This window comes from Sabethes cyaneus, chromosome 2 (genome assembly GCF_943734655.1).
Source record: "Sabethes cyaneus chromosome 2, idSabCyanKW18_F2, whole genome shotgun sequence".
In the NCBI taxonomy this organism is placed as follows: Eukaryota; Metazoa; Arthropoda; class Insecta; order Diptera; family Culicidae; genus Sabethes; species Sabethes cyaneus.
The window spans coordinates 102,439,131-102,454,333 of record NC_071354.1 but is presented as its reverse complement, the minus strand read 5'-3'; positions in this window follow the sequence as shown (position 1 = coordinate 102,454,333).

Below are 15,203 nucleotides of genomic sequence, written 5' to 3'. Positions count from 1 at the left end.
GCTTGAGAGTGTCCCCGAAACGCGCACCTAGCACATCACTCGTTCCAGAGTAGCTTTGATCAGCCGCGTCAGTTTGTCCGGAAAACCGTACTCGTGCATTATCTACCATAGCTGTACGCGTTCAACGGTATCGTGTGCTGCTCTGAAATCCACGAAAATATGATGCGTGGGCACGTTGTACTCTCGACATTTCTGAAGGATTTGTCGGAGAGTAAAAATTTGATCCGTAGTAGCACGGGCCCCCATAAAGCCCGCTTGATACTGCCCTACGAAATATCTTGCTATTGGGGATAGACGACGCAACCAAATCTGGGAGAGCACCTTGTAGGCGGCGTTGACCAGCGTAATGCCGCGGTAGTTACAGCAGTCTAGCCGGTCTCCCTTTTTGTAGATGGGACAGAGTACGCCTTCCATCCACTCCTCCGGTAGTTTCTCTTCTTCCCAAATCCTTGAAATCAGCCAGTGAAGTGCCGTTACTAGCGGTTCTTGGTCATTTTTATAGAGTTCAGCCTTGAGTCGGTCCTTTCCGGCAGCTCTATTATTCTTCAGCAGACCGATTTCTCGCCCGATCTCTTCGAGATCGGGAACCGGTACACTGTTGTCGTTTGTAGGTACTCCGAGGTTAACTTCCATTGCGTCTGCTACTGCTATATCGCCGTTGAGGTGTTCATCGAAGAACTGCTTCCACCTGTCGACCACCTCGCGCTCCCTCGTCCCTACACATGTCAGGATTTGGTGTGATCGATTTGGTTCGAGTGATCTCCAGGTGGCCTTGTGGATATCTTTGTGAGGAAAGAAGGTGCTTTTGATTACCAAGCCACGGGAAGCCGCAAAATTGATGCATCGCTGGCCGTTATCGTTCGTGTCGGTGTGCTATGGGGCCCGATCACCGGTCTGTACATTGCTTCCCTGCCGATGCAGCTCCCGTGCTGAGCAGCTGTCGTACGTTGCCTCCAGCTGCGCATAGAGACCTTCCTTTTCATCGTCGGGTCTACCTTCGTGTGGGCAATGCACGTTTATGATGGGTTAGTTGAAGAAACGGCCTTTTATCCTCAACACGCACATCCTCTCGTTGATCGCTTTCCAATCCATTACGCGATGCTGCATTTTGCCCAACATTACAAAGCCCGTTCCCAGCTCGTTGGTCGCTCTACCACTCTGGAAAAATCGGGCTCTGCCGCCACGGATCCTCCACACCTTCTCGCCCTTGCGACAGATCTCCTGCAGTGCCACGATGCCAAACTTTCGGGGTTCTGGCTGATCGAGCAGCACCCTGTCGCCGACAATGAAATTTAGCGATCTGCAGTTCCAGGTACCAAGTCTCCATTTTATGTCCTTATTCCGAGAAGATATTTCTTGACTCTTGTTGTAAGTTGTTTTTTTGGTTTAGATAGGTAGCCGTACTAGGGCTTACGCTACCGAGTCTCGTGATGGGGCTGCCATCTTGCAGTGTCGAGACACACTGTGCCTCCTCCCCTGTTGGTATACGACCTTAGTTTCCACCGGGGTTGGTTACCCGATCTCCGCTAAGGTTGCTCGTATTCCAGCTGGTACCACGTGGAGGTAGGGGTAGGAGTTGCTAGATAAGAGGCTAGGGACCACAATGGGGTCTATTTTACGCGTTATCCAACCATTTACCAACCCATTGCATTGTTTATCTAGGGAACACAATATTTTGACAATTTATCTATTGCATTATCTTTTAAAGAGCAAACAGTATCGTAAGCCAAATAATTAAGTTTTACTTTTACTTTTCCTCAAGAAATTGTAGATCCTTTAAATAAACTCTTTGATATGAGACAAATATGCTTTACCTTACATATAAGTCGGTTTTAAAGGTTAGTGTGATTGGGTGTCCTTTGGGTGTCCTCCAGACGTCACAAGTCGCTTTTGATATTTTCAAGTCATCTTGCACGTCGATCCCACCGGGTGTCGGTGGGGTTGTTGAGAACCGCTTTTGTAGCACTGTCATTCGGCATCCTTACGATATGTCCGACCCACCGCAGCCTACCTACTTAAGTCAGCTGTACGATAGCGATTTCTCCAAGAAGTGTATGTAGCTCGTGATTCATAAAACATTTCCGCCATTCCCCGCTTTCAGTTTGTACTCCGCCAAATATCATCCGCAGCATTTTCTGGTCAACCATGACAAGAGCGCATATTTCCACCGTGAACGACATCACAGTTTCAAGTCCGTAAACAACTATCGGTTAAATAAGGGTTTTGTACATTGTCAGCTTCGTACGGCGGCGTATGCTTCTTGATCTTAGTATTTTGCGAAGGACAAAGTAGGTCCGGTTTCATGCTTGAATGCGCCAACCGCCAAGAATATTAAGAATATTGCGCAATGCAAGAAATGTGCGATATACAATGAAGCTGGTCAGAAAATCTTCAGTGAAAATAACGGTTTACTCTAGAGAAATGTCAGAACACACCACGGAAGAGGAATTTGTTCGGTTGCTAGCACAAACTGGTATAAAAATTTGCTTAGTTAGAATAGCCTGTTGGCAGGGCTGAGCCAATTATACGGGCTCTAATCATCGCTTCGAACGTCTCTGTCTGATCTAAGAAACAAGCATACGGTTTACTTAAGCGATGACTGGACTTTCAATATTAATTTATCATAAGTGTCAGTATCTATGTCGGTCAGTATCATATCATATTTACCGCTGGAAATTGTACTTCCTTTTTCTGTGGACACCGAATGAAAATTCTCTGCCTCTGGAAGTTTTTTCATTCATTCAAGATGAGACGATAAATTCTCTTCGCGTTATTTTGAAGTAGGACTACTTCTTTGATTTCTATATTGGGGTGCACTTTAGAAAAACGAAAAGGGAACATGTAACGAAAAGTGGTTATGGTTTGCACGCCTATAACTCAGTCATCCGTCAACAGATTCTAGAGGTATTGGTATCAATCGATTGGAAATTTTTCAAAAAATCCATAACAATACAATAGATTCCACGTTTCCCAAACAGACGTTTAATAATTGAGAAAATATTAGACTATATTCATTATTTCATTATTTTCATGTTTTTGCCTTCCCACGCCAATGCTTCCCTAGCACAGATGACAGAAATATATACGAGATGAGCTATGGGTTAAGTTGACCTTTGATTGTATTTAATTTACGCTCTATAGAATCCGCTCGAAAATTGTTGAGCTTCAGTGGGTGTTGCTCGGAATAAGGCATCGAAGACATTCAAATTCACCAAGCAAGACGCCAACAATCCGATGAAGCCACCGACTCGACCGCCAGCGAACGATATGGTTTTTGCTGCTATCAATACCCAGTAAAATCAATGGATCCTCGCTGCAAGCCGTTAGAAGTAAATCGCCGCTAGCCACAATTGTGACGTTCCAAGGTTGAACACATTCGTGAAAAAGGTTTTGAAATTAGCTGTCGAAAAGCTGGTCCAAACAAAAAGAACAGGCGCTTCCGATTTGTTCAAGGTTGATAAAACGGACGAAAACAATATCTTTGCTAACTGCTGCAAAGGCGGCTCCGATTAAAGCTGTACTACTGGAGTAAATATGCGGGTGCCCCCGAACAAAAACCTACTAAGCCAATGAAAACCGTAGCAAAGGCACCAAAAGCCCCAGTCAAAGGAAGTCGTTTCAGCGGAGAAGGTGCCCGAAAAAAACTGTTGCCTAGATGTAAATTTCCTTGATTTGCATTACTAATATCTGGTAGAAAACAATTAGTTCTTTTAAGAACTACTGAATAAAAAGTATACGAAGCAGTTAAATTGATTTTTCTCACATTTTAAAGTGATGTTAGCAGTTTAGTATGAGCGTTCGAAGTATGAGCCCGTCAGAAATTACATGTTTAAACTGTATTAAGACAAACACAACTGTGAGTGCACGTCTGCCATGCTCGTTGCCGTGCCATCCCTGTGTTCAAACAATGTACGGAGTACGGTTTCGTTGTACCGCCTTTCTTTCGTGTCTATGATTCTCTGCCCTACGTTGATCCGCCTTTGTTACAACTTGCTGCCATTTGCTCTGGTATATAATCAGAAGTAAGTCGGCGAACGGCATCATTTTTGCATTAGCATTGGTACGGTGCAGAAGCAGAACAGACAGCAGAGAGTTGCGATTTCCCTCACTGGACTCGGCAAACTGGTAAAACGCAGCGCAGCGGCAGCAGCAGTAGCGGATCATTGTTTGGTGTAGAGTGCGCTGAACGTGTTGGTACCGGAGTATCGATCTATTATCAGCTATATTAAAATATTTGGTTGCGGGAGCGGAAGAGCTTGAATCAATGGAAAATGCTCTGTCCGGTAACCATTGTCACCATTGCCCTGGAAGGTGTTGTTTCAAACATTCAAGCTATTCTGCTGGCCGGATTTTCAACCACATAATTTACCACAACACGTCCTTTTTAGGACGAACGAATTTGTTTATGAAGAGATGAAAATTTTCTGCATACTAAATTTCTTTACTTAAATTTCCAAATGTCGCTGATTCTTTAAATCATGAAGAATTTCTTCTGATTTGATCTATAAAACGATAAATATGTGGTGACTCATCATGCGGTCTTCTAACTCATGACGTTGCTTTAATCTTATTTTTGCCTTCCCACGCCAATGCTTCCCTAACACGGATGACAGAAATATATAGGAGAAGAGCTGTGGATTAAATTCCCTTTGAATCAAAGTTTGATTGTATTTAATTTACGCTCTATAGAATCCGCTCGAAAATCGTTGAGCTTCAGCTGTTCCTACTTCCCCGGAATAAGGCAACGAAGACATCCAAATTCACTAAGCGAGACGCCAATAAACCGAAGAGTCAACGGATCTTCGTTGCAAGCCGTCTAGAAGTATATCGCCGCCAGCTACAATTGTGACGTTTCAAAGTTGGACACATTCGTGAAAAAGGCTTTGAAGTTAGTTTTCAACAAGAGAAAGCTGGTCCAAACAAAGAACTGGCGCTTCCGGTTCGTTCGCCTACCAAACTTGCTAGCGAGAAGCAAGATTACTAAGTCAATAAAGACCATAGCAAAGGCTTCGAAAACTCCAAAGCCAAAAGAAGTTCTAACGGAGAATGCGGTCCGAAAAAAGCTGCTGCCAAGCAGTAAATTTCTTCGATTTGTATTATTAACAGCTGGTAGAAAACAATCAGTTCTTTTAAGAACTACTGAATAAGTATATGAAGCAGTTGAATTGATTTTGCGAACGGCATCATTTTCGCGTTGTTTGGGTTACAAATAATACTGAGAGTTACGACTTTATCTCCCTGTCCGGATCCGGACGCGGCAAAGGTGGTAAAACTCGGCAGCAGCCGATTGTTTGGTGTGGAGTGGAAATTACGCCGACCGTGTTGGATTCGAAACATCGATCGGTTATTGTCAATTGCAAGGAAAATTGTCCAATCAATAAATGCGCAATCGCTCATAAATGTACTATTTTAGCTTAAATCGTTTCGGTCTCTTCGGCGCACTTATTGCTTGGAAGATAACGAAAAAGTGCGCCGAAGATCGAAACGATTTAATGCAAAATAGCACTTTATGAGCGATATCGCACTTTGGATGGTACAATTTTACTTGCAATTGACAATAAGCTGCTATAATAGAATATTAAATATGCTAGAAAACCCAAAGTTTGGTTCGCGGAAGCAAAGGGTTTAAATTGGTGGGAATAGTGATGTCCGAAACAGGGCTTGAAAAGGGATCGCAAGTTGAATGTGACTGCCGTGAATGCGAACTTTCCGCATTCAAACTCCGCTTTTTGAACGATCATTTGACTGTTTTTTTGAATTCAGTCAAGCTGCCGCTTGCGCTGCTGCCGTCTTACAATTCATGCGGTATCTCTGCAAAAGCAAACAGTCGATCTCCCGTTTTGCTTTGCGCTTTGAGAATATAAACTGCAAACTGACTGGAAGCATACGGTGACGTATTTTTTCGTTTCTCTTTTTGTCTCCAAATCGGCTGCTCACAGTAATAGTTTGTCACCCGGACGTCGGTCGGACGCAAGCAAAATATTCGTTTGTATTGGACGGAGTCCGACCGACTTCTTCCATGCACATGTAGTGGTTGTTTTTTTGTAGTATTGAATCATACGATTGTGCGGTTGCTTTTCGTTAGCGTGGTGATTGCCAGTCATTTGACTGTTTTGCAGTCATTCGCTGCTCCAAACGGTAAAGGCAACTTGATCGAAACGAAAATGTCAAAAAGTTTTAGAACGCGATCATAGTGCTGCGTGCAATCGGCGTTTGACTGAGCAAACTGCCAGTTGTGTTATGCATAGCGTTCGTATTCCACCTCTAAACGGACGGTGTGAACTTGAATGCGCGTTGGTGTGACTGCGGTAGAAAAACCCGATTTAATCCACCTAGTGGTGAAAGGAACCTTTGTTCTACGGTCTTACTTGCTATATGAGATAGAAATCGACACGTCTTCGAAACATAATTCATCTATTGGTTATCGTTGCGTAGTGCGTTGGTTTACATAAAATTTTTGAAAATTGAATAAGTTTACAAAATTTGAACAAAATAGGAACATTTTTAAATTTTGATAGATCCTTTTTTCATGAAATTGCCGAGTAAGGATAAGTAAGTTGTTATTAATCTGAGTAAATGCAAATAAAAGTAAGTTGTAAGTGAAAATCTTATCCTTTAGCATATACATTGTCTAGTAAAGATCTAGTTTATAGGTTTTTGAACTATGCATAGTTTCCTGTAATGCCATTCTATTTGAATCACATCAATAGAGTTTTCTTAAATAATTTTCATCAATTTTTATAAACTCACGCTGTTGTATTTTATACAACACGTGTAGGTTTTTCAACGCCATATTGTTATAAAGTTACAAATCGTAGTTTAACTAACGTATATTCTTCAACAAACTTACTGTGAGCAAAATATCATAATTATTCAATGCATTAATAATTTAAATTGTTGGGAAAATTAATGCAGCAAAACTATCATCAAATGTAAAATGTTTAAAATGTATCCGTCTGCTGGTAGTCGAGTAATGCGGAGTCAAAATTAGGGTATTTTTATAATCAAAGTTCCACAGATCCTAAACAAGCAAACATAGAGGTATACTATTTTCAGCAAAATTGTGTATTTTTACTATTTGTATAATTTTGTAGTACATGAAAAAGTCATACAACAATTACAAAAAGAGCAAAAATAGAAAAATTGATTTTACAAATTCATATACAATAAATCAGATATATCTATCTTTTCTGCAGAGATAGAAGGTTACTGTCTTTAGCAAAATTTCTTGTAATAATATGCTCTATAACTTTGCAGAACACATCAATGTGTTATATTGACACTGAAGAAAAATATTTTTTTTATTTCACTTTTGGGGGATTAATCAAAATATAAATTCCACCAGACGATAGACCTTTCAATTTCAAGAAACTCTTCCAAAGGTTCGATAAACCTAAAACCAAGTTTTCCCAGTCAAAACTCTAGTGCACACGTTTTCTTTGGTTTGGGGCTATTGTGCGCGCGAGTAATTGTGTTATAAAAGTTGGCGCGTGTGTTCGAGGGTTAATTTCCTTTAGCCGGTGAAACCAATTTTTATGCAATTTTGCATATATATTCGTAGTGTCAAAACCTCTCGTTTGATATTAAAATAATTGAAATTAGGTAAATTATCTTGGTTAAAATCATTATAAATTATTGTTAATTTTGATGTGGTGTATACGGTTGCTCATAACTTTCAAATTAAACGTCCAATTAAAAAACCATTCAATAGTGATCTATTAGGATATATTATCTTTCAAATCAGACTAATAGCGCATAAATCGGTTTGGCCATCTCTAAGAAACAGGCGATAATTATTACCTTGTCAAAACAGGTTTTTTAAGCATAACTTTTAAACTACTTGTTTGTTTTCAATTAAAAATTTCTGAACAATTTAGCATTAATAAGGGCTTTCATTTGAAACTAAGATCGTTGAAATCGGTCATGTAGTTCCGAAGAAACCCGTGTCACGTATTTTTCACATTTTTGCTTATAACTTTTAAACGAAACGTCGTATCACGAAACAACTCAATAGTGATCTACTAGACAATAAAACCTTTCAAACAAAAGTAATAGCGAACCATTCGGTTCAGCCATCTCTGAGAAACAGGCGATAGAAAAAATCATTACATACATACACACACACACACACACACACACAGACATTGCTCAAATCGTCGAACCCTATCGATTGGTATATGTGACTTGGCCCTCCGGGCCTCGGATCAATTTCGTGTTTTTCGACCAATTTTTAAACCTTTGTTATAGTATAACAAAGGTAAAAAGGATTGGTCGAAGCCCTGGTCCGAAATTTTCAATTATTCGATTACCGATTAATCGGTGAGCCTTGTCTGCACTAATCGATTAATTCAACTATTCGTGCTAGAGAGCTTTCTGACACCCACACACCCACACTAGCGAACACGAAATACGCGTGTATATACATGATGTTTACCTCATTTTGGGGAACAGCTGATGCTGGAGGAACAAACCGAAAAATAGCGATTACTAGTTGTGTTTCTCCGTTTGCCACACTGCAGAGCACATATTTCGGTCAAATTTTTCATCCTGTTCCAAATTCAAGCACATATTTTGAAAATTTGCTGGTATTTAAGCCAGCGGAAGACGAAACTCATTCTGTTTATTTATTTATTTGCTCAATTAAGGTTTAGGCTTCAAGCCCGTTTTCCAATAAAAAAGTACTTAGTAACTATGAACATTAACTATTAAAAACACTCAAATGGGATGCAACTGTCCCCTAAAATACAAGCTAAGCCTATTTTTAATATTCGCTGGTGCCATGGTAACATTAACTATATGCTGTAGATCGTTGAAAGCTTTCATGAAACGGCACGTTGGCTCATGCTGGGAGTAATTCCTGTTTCGATGAGGTGGATTAAACACCCGGGTGTTCCGAAGTGCAACTTGGCTGTGATTGAAATGCAACCTTGAAGCAAGCATTTGACTGTCGGCTCGTCCAGATAGGATGTTCGTGAAGAACACTATGTCGGCAATCTTATGTCTGCAGTGGATTGTGTCAATGTTGACTAAAGAGCATAGGTCGTGATACGGCGGTAGTTCATCTCCATTGCACCTCAAGTACCGCAATGCAAAACGAACAAACTTTTTTTGGACTGTCTCTATCCGTTGTATATAGGTTACATATTGCGGACGCCAAACTACACTTGCGAAGTCTAATTTACTTCGCACAAGGCCTACATATATTGCTAGTATTGCATATGGATCCTTAAGGTCACGACCGTATCGTCTCACAAGAGCAAATAGCTTTAAGCAGTCTTTAATAACGTTGTCTATGTGACTTGTAAACGAAAGTGAACGATCAAATATGATTCCTAGGTCACGAATGGTTTCCTTGCGTGGCAAAACGATTCCGTTGTAGGAGTATTGAAATTCGATTGGACGTAGTTTTCGGGAAAAAGTCATAACAGAGCATTTATCTGGGTTGATGTTCAAGCCGCTATTCGAACAGAATATTCCAATGTTATCCACGTCAAGTTGTAGCTTAAGACAATCACTGCCAGTCTTGATAGGTAAAAAGATTTTTACATCATCTGCGTATATTAAGATTGTAGCATTGGACAACATATCCGGAAGCCTGTTCATCACTAGTACAAAAAGCAATGGTCCTAGATGACTACCCTGCGGTACTCCCGAATTAACAACAAATGAAGCAGAGACGTTTTCCTTAATTTTCACATACTGAACTCTGCGCGAAAGGTAAGTTCTTAGCCAGTTGTAAATTGGTCCATCGATGCCGAAGTCTGTAACCGATTGCATAATACTATCCGTCTTAACAGAATCAAAGGCTTTACTCATATCAGTGTATACACAGTCTACTTGAAACCCCCTTGAGATATAATCGTTTACCAGAGACGTAAATTCACAAAGGTTCGTGGTTACAGATTTTTTCTTCAAAAACCCGTGTTGAGCAGAAGAGATACGATCAGCAACCGTTTCGTATAGATGATCGTAAACTGTTTGTTCAAAGAGCTTCGGTATAGCCGACTGGATAGTTATTGCTCGATAGTTCTCCACATCTGAGCGAGATCCTTTTTTATGAATTGGACTAATACGAGATACCTTCCAAATCGAGGGGAAGTAACCGGAGGCTAGAGACGCATTAAATAGACTCGCGAGAGGTTCTATTAGTTCATTCTGAAACTCTTTCAAAAGCTTATTCGATAGTGTATCGGGACCAGGTGACAGATTTTTGTCGAGTCTGCGAATAGCATTTCCGATGCTGTTTTGAGATACTTGGTATGCTTCTGCATCGCTGTATTGAAATGGTATATTGTTGGCGGAGGTATGTTCGTCAAATACGGTTTTAAAATGTTCCGCAAATAGGTGCGTTGATGACTGAGCACCGGTAGCAGTAACGTTCTTATACTTAACGTGATCTGGAATACTGCAGTTCTTCCTTCTGCTATTTACGAACTTCCAGAAACATTTCGGGTTACCTTTTATAGATCTTTGTATTTCACTTAGGTAAACTTCATATTCTTCTCGGTGGGCAGCTTTGAACATACGTAGAACCTGCTTATAGTGCGTCACGTTTTCATCTGACCTATTTCGATGCATTCGTTTTAAAGCCGATCGTTTGGCTTTCATTAGATTGATAAGCGACCGAGAAAACCATTCGGGGTAATTGTGCTGTGATTTTTGCTGTTTGATGACCATTGGAGCATGACGGGAAAAAATATCGAAAATCACATGATAAAACGACAAAATATTATAATCCACGGAATTATTAACATTCGCAGCATCCCCGATATCGACATTGAGAACACCAACGGCGCGAATAAAATCCAGCAGCACAGATGCTTGCATAACATATCCCGCTACATCGCTTTGGAACATTTCCTCTGTAACAAAGATATTGTTCCATTCAATATTACCTAAGTCAGTACGCACGCCTACACTGTCCATTGCATTTAAATTCAAATACTTTTTGAACACCCCAATGTCACACTCGTTCGATGCGGCCGCTTCGATGGTCAATAACATCGCACAGTGATGAATTTCGTTCTTGATCAATGGATCCGTTAATGCCACCTTGGTGACAAAGGAATGCATCTCTTTTGTTTACTGTTGTTGTTTGCCTCATTTTCAAGCACCAATACACACATAACTGGAAAGGTCTAGTGGTCTTCGATTAGAAATATTCGCATATTTCTTTGCATAATTCGATTAATCGAACGATTATGAACGATTACCGAGCATTATTCGGGGATTATACGTACTGATTGAACTATTCGATTAATTCAACTACTCGTGCTGGCATTATTCGATTAAAAATTATTCGAATATTCCTTGTGTTATTCGATTAGTTGAATTAATCGAACGATTAACGGACATCACTAAGCCCATCTGAAGGACGAAAGTTGACAATGGACACTACGAGTCAGAAATTTGAGAATTAGAGATTAATGAACGGACCTTTTCAGGTCCACCATATAAATTAGCTGAAGAGTTGAAATTATGAATTTCTCACATATAAGAACACAATTCTTTAATGCGCAACTTGAGCATCTATATATGAAATTCATACAAAAATCACCGGCTTTAGCATTGGGAGACGAATTGCGCTACATTCGTAGTCCTACTTCAAGCCTGCGCCCGTGCCACTAGGCATGGACCCTTATACTTTTTTTAATGAACATGAATGAATATGAAGAGATCTTCTTCAAATCATATAATTTGTAAATGTTGTTTTTAAGTGTTAACTTTTATCGGTTTTTTACCGTAAAACCGGTGTTGCATTTAACAATACCGAAAAACCGGTTTTCGAAATACCCCCTGGTATTGGCATCTCCACTCTCTCTACCTTTCTCTGTACTGACGTGTAACCACAGTGAGCATGCGACTCCTGGCCTGGTTCTTCTCATCTGTGACTCTCTAACATTCGGCATCAAACGAGCTGTTACGCTGTCTCCCACATGTCATGGAGGTTCCTCCACAGCCCACTTCTATCTTGTTCCCCCAAGCAGCACCATTTGTTGCATGAAGGGTTACGCAACTCTAATTGAAACATTCAAATATGGTAAAAGTTCGCATCAGTTACCTTTATCGAACTGTTATGTGATTGAAAAAGCGCAAGAGGTGGAGCCTATATGCAACCAATTTTTACACAGATGTTTTATGGAACATCAATGCGCGTTATCTATCCATTCGCGACTACGATACTAAAAGAGATTTTAAGCCTGTTCGCACTCCCACGAAATCCTATGCCGCGTTGTCAAAACTTGCTTGAAAACAAAAACAAAAATACTTTCTTCTCTTTTTTCCTCGCACAAAAACCAAACAATTATGAGCAACTTCATCACGAATTATGTTTAGTGGGAACCGGGATTTCCTCTCAGGGCTCCAAGATGAAAATTATTTATATTAATATTCTTAATGCGACGTTAGTTTTTTGGGCCTATTATGAGCTAATCTCCATGCCATTCAAAATTTATCGTGCAAAATATAATTTTGCTTTGTATTATTTGATGCGCCTCGTGAAAGTTATTAATTTATTTATTTTCAAGTTTAAAGAATTAACCTAGCCAGATTAAGAATTCGTTTACGATGGAAAAATGCGGTGTAAATCGAACTAGATACTGCAATCAAATAATATTTTAGTAAATGCCATGGATTCCTGATGAATGTTCGTGTAATTATTGTTGAAATAAAAACATTCCTTCGTTGAAAAATATTTTTTCATAAAAATATGGCAGAATATGATGTTACATTGGTTGTATTTGTTTGGTTACATTTTATTTAACAATATGCCGTAATCAACATGACGCAACATCATGTGACATTATTGTTTAGCAATGGCATTATAATAACACGATGTTGCGATGAAGTTTCATGTTACTAGATATAGACTAATATATTTGTGACAGCCAGTATAAGTATTGGATAACCTGAATCCAACATATTAATAACATGAAATTGCTTATTTGTTGCGTGTTTCAATACTGTAACCGGTGAAGTTTTTTACAATTTAAACAAGACTTAATAGCCACATGGAAGATGTTGCAAGTGCTGCTTGGGCCCTTTCCTCCTACTGTCCTACGATCCTTTGATTAAGTTTTCTGGCGTAATCCGCTGCCATGTCATCTGCCGTCAACCGCTGGATGTTGAAACATAGCTTTTTCTCAATGTGAGCTTCGACGCGCTCGACAACTTTTAACGAATCTTACCCACGACGAGATGGCGGTCAGTGTCGTTATTTAGTCCTCGAAAACACCGAATATCGATGACATTCGAAAAGTGTCAACCGTCAATCAGGACATGGTCAATCAAACTAGAGTTTCCATTTGGATGCCTACAGGTGTTTTCGAATATTCAGATGTGGAAAGCATGTGCTACAGATGGCCATTCGTCTGGTCGCGTCGAAATTTTTGAGCCTCAGACCGTTATCATTGGTAGACAAATATAGGTTATGTCTTCCAATGACAAGACGGACGAATTACTCTCTCCCGATCTACGCATTTGCATTTCCCATAATGATTTTTATATCACGTTTTGGGTACTCACCACACGAAACCGAGTCCATGTTCTGCCTTTCTACCGCCACTGTAGTAGGCGCAGTACTTGAAAGAAGTGCCTGCAATAGGGTCAGCTGCGCGAAACTCGATTTTTCCAGAATTTGACCACCGAATGTTATGAATAGTAGCGATCTCCACTCCGAGCAATGCAGCTCTCGGACAAGGCAGATTGTGCCGGTTCATGGAGAGTTTGGACATACCAGATACCAAGTTTCCAATTGTTATCTATTAATCGTTTCCTTGTCTTTAACTTTAACTACTACCTTACCGGGATCGCGATACCTACCTCCCGCTAATGGGTTTGTCATTTTAGGTATAACTTGCGGGATACAGCATTTTATTATCAGCCGCTCGCTTCGAGATAGACGCTGTTTGCGCCGCCCCTCATCTAAGGAACAGGTGCTTGAGTGCTCATGTTCGCACCTCATAGTATGTACATGAAGCATTTCTCAGTATGATCAGCGATCGTCAGCGTTTGACTTCGATCTTCGAGGAGGTGCTAGGTACAGGGTTGAGAAAGCCCGAGCCAGATATAGTATTTAACGCTCCATACAGATAGTAAACTTTTCCCATTTCATAGTCCTGATTCGGTCTACATTGCAGCAATAAGTAATCGAAAATCGGAGCCAGCCAAGGTAGCCACATGCAGGATGTCATTGTTAAATATCATTCATAAACAAATATCTTTCGAATAAAGTCAAAAGTATGACAATTGAGACCACATATCTTTGTTTTATTTCAAGTTAATATTCTATGTCTATGTTAAAAAAAAGCCTTCGATTTTCTGTTGACTGTACGCAAACACATAGTTCAGCCACATTCATATGATTTTCTCGAGTTTGGGAATGAGTAAAATTAAGAAAGTGGTTTTTCTAAAATATCACCTATATAAACAATTTTACGATCTATTCAAAGTGGTTTGTTTAACGCAAAGTAGTTTAATAACTTCTATCATGGACCGCAACTAATAAAAAAACTACTGGTCAAAGTAGATATTTATCAGTTTTAGGGGATTCTTATCCCCTTGATCCCCTGGGTTGAGAAATTTGTAAGGAAAAAGTTTTTTCCTGCTTTTCTTAGCAATTACATTTTTGGTGCCTGTGCTGTTCAACCGAAGCAAATAATTTATTCACTAAGAAAATCCTTAACAAAACACGAAATTACTTTCCAACAAATTCAATAAATAATAGAAAAAAACCGTGACTAATAATATTGCAGCTCGTGCTTCCAACAAAATGGGTTCGATGCAAACTATCAATCAATTTTTGATGATCGTTTACAACCGTCTATCACTATTCGTTAGTGCTCATGAACGTGCGGTAGGTCGGAATAAATGATTTTATTTGTATGCCACAAAACCTGTTGCCTTCTTTATGATTGTACGGTATGGAAGCAACTAAATATGTGATTTAAAATTAGAAGCATCACCCACCCACTTCTAATTACCGCCAGCCAATCGTAAATCTTAGCTTGATACCCGTCAAATGCCAAAACAGCAAAACAGAACACAAACAACGATCTGGCCATGCAGTTTTCCTATTTTCTATGTAGAAAACACCCAACTAACATCTAAGTACGACGAGAGTCAAGAACATATGGTCTCTGTACGCTACATTGTACATGATTCAGAGACCGCCGCCGCCGTACGGACTGCAAATAAACTTTCCA